Source organism: Vombatus ursinus, unplaced genomic scaffold (genome assembly GCF_900497805.2).
Source record: "Vombatus ursinus unplaced genomic scaffold, bare-nosed wombat genome assembly UNPS02005264.1, whole genome shotgun sequence".
In the NCBI taxonomy this organism is placed as follows: Eukaryota; Metazoa; Chordata; class Mammalia; order Diprotodontia; family Vombatidae; genus Vombatus; species Vombatus ursinus.
In genome coordinates, this window is record NW_020945042.1 from 81,724 (window position 1) to 87,723 (window position 6,000).

A 6,000-nucleotide genomic window follows, 5' to 3' on the forward strand; every position below is an offset into this window, starting at 1 on the left:
GATCTATATATCGCCACTGGACCCAGATGGTTCCCGAGGAGAAAGTGAGGCTGGTGACTCTGCAGAGCCCTCCCTCACTTAAATCAATTCATCTGAGTGTCATGGCATCACTTCCCTGCTATCATGGTCCTCTTTAAGAATGAAGGGCAAACAACAACAACAACAGCTAGGAGGAGAGTTCTTAGCCAAAACAGAGGTTGAAGGATACAACAGAAAATAGAAAATTTTGACCACATCAAATGTAAAAGGTTTTTCACAAACTGAATTTATACAGCTAGGATAAGCAGGCAACCTGTCAACTGGTGAATTTTTTAAAAATATCTATGCATCACACATCTTTGACAAAAGTCTGACATCCAAGATATACGGGGAATTAAAATAGCTATTTGAGATAAAGCACCCCTCACTGAAAGAGGAGTGCTCAAAAATTATGAAGTTTTCCAAAACAGAACAGCAAACTGACAAAAAAAAAACAAAAAACAAAAAACAAACCCTGTTCCAAATTCTTAACGACAGGAATGCACATTAAATCAACCCTGAGGTTTCTCCTCACACCCCAAAACTGGTAAAGATGACAAAAGATGCAAAGTCAGTATGAGATCTAGCCTCATTCGGCACACTTTTGATTACTTGCTACAAACATATAGTTGTTGATGGAAAAAAGAATCCTTTTTACAGACTTTCTTTACTGTCTTTTAGCTTTTCAAGATCGAGCTTTAAAGAAAACAAAACATGGTTTTTAAAATTTGTGGAATATATTTAGGGAACTGATTTTGGACCCTTTGTATATTTAATAGCGTAACCTTTATGTATTTATTTATTTACATACCGCTTAGAGTTCGTGCTCATTTTCTACTACCAAATCATTTATTCACACACTTCATTAATTTTGTAGACTTTCCTAGAGGTACTTTGCTGTCGTTCAATCGTTCAGTCATGTCCAACTCTTCACGACCCCATCGAGCATAGCATCCAGGCCTTTCCATTCTCCACTACACTCTCTCCTGAAGTCTGTCCAAGCTCATGTTCATTGCTTCCATGACACAATCTAGCCATCTCATCCTCTGCTGTCCCCTTCTCCTTCTGCCTTTAATCTTGCCCAACATCAGTGTCTTTTCCAATGAGCCCCATCTTCTCACTCTGTAGCCAAAATATTTACACTTCAGCTTCAGTATTTGTACTTCCAAAGAATAATCTGGATTAATTTAAGTACTGTCTGATTCGACCTCCTTGCTGTCCAAGGGATTCTCAAAAGTCTTCTCCAGCACCACAACTGAAAACAATCAATTCTGAAGCACTCAGCTTTCCTTATAGTCCAACTCTCACTGCCATTCATTACTACTGGAAAAAAATAGCTTTGACTATACGGACCTGTGTTGGTAAGGTGATAACTCTGCTTTTTAGTACACTGTACAGATTTTGCCAGAGATTTCCTTCCAAGGAACAAGTGTTATTCAATTTTGTGGCCGCAGTCACCATCCTAAGAATATAAAATCTGACACTGCTTCCATTTCTTCTCCCTCTATTTGCCAGTAAGAGACAAGACCAGTTTCCACGGTCTTAGTTTTTTCATGTCAAGCTTCAGGCCAGCATTGACATTCTCCTCTATCACACTATCAAGAGACTTAATTCTTCACTTTCTACCATCAGAGTAGTATTGTCTGCATATCTGAAATTGTTAATATTTCTCCCAGCAACTTTAATTCCAGATTTGGAATACTGTACTCTGTACATATGTACTCTGTATATATATATATATATATATATACTCTGCATATAAGTGAAATAAATAAGGTTAACAACATACAGCCTTGTTGCACTCCTTTCCCAATCTTAAACCAATCAGTTATTTTATGTTTGGTTTTAACTGCTGCTTCCTGACCCAAATACAAGTTCCTCAGGAGACAAATAAGACGATCTGGTACTCCCATCTCTTTGAGGACTTGCCACATTTTGTTGTGATCCACACAGTAAAAGGCTTTAGTGTAGTCATGCAAAAGTAGATTTTTTTTTTTCTGGAGCTCCCTTTCTTTCTCCATAATCTAATGAATACTGGCAATTTGGTTTCTAGCTCATCTGCTTCTTCAAAAACCAGCCTGCATTTCTAGTAACTCTTGGTTCACATACGCTGAAGCCCAGCTTGCAAAATCCTAACCATAGCCATGCTGGAATGTGAAATGAGCCCAATTGTCCTTCTTCAGGATTGGGAAGTAAACTGATCTTTTCCAGTCCAGTGGCCCCTGCTGAGTTTTCCAACTTTACTGGCATATTGAATGCAGCACTTCAGTAGCACCATGTTTTAGGATTTTAAGTAGCTCAGTTGGAATTCTGTCACTTCCACTAGCCTTATTGTTAGAATGCTTCCTAAGGCCCACTTGACTTCATTCTCTGGCTCTAGATCAGTAACCATACCATTGTCCTTGTGTAGTTCTGTATATTCTTGCCACCTTTTCTTAATCAGTTCTGCTTCTGTTAAGTTCCTACCATTTTTATCATGCATGTTTTTGCTTGAAACATTCCCTTGATACCTCTAATTTTCTCGAAGAGATCTCTTGTCTTTCCCCTTCTCTTGTTTGTTTTTGTTTTTTTTTTACATTGCTCGTTTATGAAAACCTCATCTCTCCTTGCTATTCTCTGGCATTCTGCATTCAGCTGGGCAAGTCTTTCCCTTTCTCCTTTAACTTTCCCTTTCCTTCTTTCCTCAGCTATTTGTTAAACCTCATCAGCAAGTCAAGTTTCCTTTTTTGTTCTTTTTCTTTGAAATGTTTTTTGTTGCTGCCTCCTACAGAATATTGCAACCCTCTGTCCATGGTTCTTCAGGTGCTCTACCAGATCTAATACCTTAAATCTATTCATAAGAGATGTTATTTAGGGCTTACCTAAATGTTCTGATGGTTTTCCCTACTTTTCTTCAATTTAAGTCTGAATTTTGCAACAAAAAATTCACGATCCGAGCCACAGTCAGCTCCCAATCTTCTTTTAACCAACTACATATAGTTTTTCCACTTTTGGGTGCAAAGAATACCATCAACCTGATTTCAGTCTTGACCATATGGTGATGTCCATATGAAGAGTCACCTTTTGGGTTGTTGAAAAAGAGTGTGCTATGACCAGCAGATCTGCTTATGTTAAAAACCCTAAAAAGTATTGGCTTGTAAAGGTCCACTTTTCATATATTTATAAATATATATTTTTAAACCAATAGTTTGCAATAGGGAAACACTAGATTTCCTAAGACATACTGGAACAAAGTAAGGATTCCCCTTCTCCCCACAATTATTTGATACATTTCCAATTATGGTAGCTATAGCAGTAAGATAAAATTAAAAAAAAATAAAAAGTATGAACACTGGAAAAGAAGAGAAAAGGCTATCCCTATTAAGAGATGACATGATAGTATACTAAGAAAAACTCACAGAACAGCAACAAAATGAAGACTACAAATAGCGTCAGGAAAGATACAAAATAATTCACAAAAATCAACATTTCTACGAAGTACTGACAAAAACTAGGAAGAATCAATGTCTTGAAATTAAATTCAAAATAAATAATAAATAATAACAATAAATCCATGAAATATCTGAGAAATGACATACCAAGACACACGTAAGATTCAGCATGATCAAAAGCATATATTCAAAACCAAGAACTAACTTCTTTGCAATGGAAAAATATCATATAACTTATAACACTTTTTAAAGCCGTAAAAGAATACAAACAACTGGAAAAATACCTATTATTCAAGGTTGACCCATAACAATATAATAAAAATGGCAATACTAACCAAATTAATTTGTAGCTTTAGCGGTAGAGTAAACAAATTAATGAAGGGATGCTTTTCAGAACAAGACAAAATAACAAATTATATTTATTTTGATTACATTGCTATTTGAAATTACTTTCATTTGGAAAAACAAAAAGTACAAATTCTTGGAAGAAATAATGAGAAAAAGCATTTAGAGAGAATAGCTTACCAGACCTCAGATTAAAAGTCTTTTAAACCCTTTATTATATTATTATAAAGCAGTACTTACAAAAGTTTTTTGGTACTGGTTAAAAAATAGAAAAGTAGATCAGTAAGACAGAGTAGACAAGGAAGAATCAGAAATAACTGAACCAAATAGCCTAGTATTTAACAAACCTGAAAAGAAATTATATAAGAAAGAACATCCTAATTGGCAAGAATTGCTAGGAAAACTAGGAAGCACTGTGGTAGAAATTAGAATATACTTCATACCATAATATACTACTATATATCACATTAAACTCAAAATGTATACATGACCTCAGAATAAAAGATTACACCATAAATAAGTTAGAAGTTATGTATATTTTACAAAAAAGACTAGGGAAAGAGTTCTTAATCAAACAAATGATAAAGCACATCTTAAAAAACAAAAAGAGGCAATCTATCTCAACACGTACTTTTTAAAAGAGAATTTACTACACTTTTGCCATTCCTGCAATCATTTCTGCTGTTGGAGGGTTGAGGGGCATTGTTTTTTTCATGCCAGATAGTGGTTTCAGTCTTGAATAATATCACCCCATGTCTATCCTCAAGCAGAACCTTAAAGATCTACGATGAGGAGAAACTCACTACTTTCAGAAGCCATGCACTCTATTTTGGGATTGATCTGATTGTTAGGGTAATTTTCCTTACATCAATCTGAAATATGCTCTTTTTTCAGACTGTTTTACAATGGTAATTTGTTTTTAGATAGTAATAATTTCCCACCCCTCCTCTAGTACTGCACAAGATCAAAAGGTGAGGAACTCCCCTTTCTCACTACAAAGAATGGCTTGTTGGGCGGGGCTATGGTCAGACATTTAGGTGATGAAAAAACTGAAGACATCAATCCACCTTAAAATATATTGAGAAAAACTTTTTAATTGCATGTAGTCTGTAAAATCGGGATTTATAATAGCACCTATCTCCCAAGGTGGTTGTAAGGATCAAAAGGATAATACTTGCAAAGTACTTAGCCCAGTGACTGGCACATAATAGGTGCTACATAAATGCTACCTATGATGATGATGACAATATGCCAAGCACTGCCCTAAGATTAAAGAGGACTGTGAAAAACTTCTTGCAGAAAGTGGGACTCTAACTGAGACTTGAAGGAAAGAAGGGAAACTAGGGGATGGAGAGAAGGAGAGATTTCTAGATATCGGGGACAGCCAATAAAAATGCAAAGTTGGGAGATGGAATGTTAGATTCAAGAAACAGTTAAAAAAAAAAAGCCAGTGTCATTGGATTGTACAGTTTGTGAATGAAAGTAAGGTATAAAACAACTGAATCTGCCTCTTTGCCACTTCTAGTCACAGGTTCAATCCTGCCCACTGAGATCAGGAAAAATAATTTTAATTCCTATTTTACTGGCCATTTCCTAAATAATAAAATAAAGTGAGGACAGTTATCATCCTCCAGTCCCCAAGGCTTCTCATCTCTAGCACAAAGACTGTGCCCTGGAGAATCCCAGTACATGTTTTTCATCTCTTTATATGCCCTGCTCTAAAATTTCTGATTCTCTGACTTTATTACCCTTCAAAGGGCAGCACCCTTCCTTAAAGGTTTTTTCAATGACTGATCAATAGTCTAAGGTGTAGCTGCTTCAGTGTGGCTATTAATTATCCCTTGTCCACAGGTGGGAAAAATCCTGGAGGTGAGGCCGTCCCTCAAACAAAGCCAGGATGGAACTGAATACTACTGTCCATAGGTCCTCCACTCCCAGGACTTTTCCCTATCTTTTACATTATCAGTTCCTCATTTTCTCTTATCTCCAATAGGAAAAAATTGCTTCCACCAATCAATTTAATCCTGGAAGTGCCGAATCAAAGGATATCTATTGTACAAGATCCATGTTATACAGTCCATCCAGGCAAATAAAAGATTTCTGAACGACAAAGAAGGTGGAATAATTTATAAACCTAATGAAGGAAAATCCTGAGATTTGTTTGGGGAAGACTTAAAGTATTCCAGGACACTTCTGAGTTATAGGT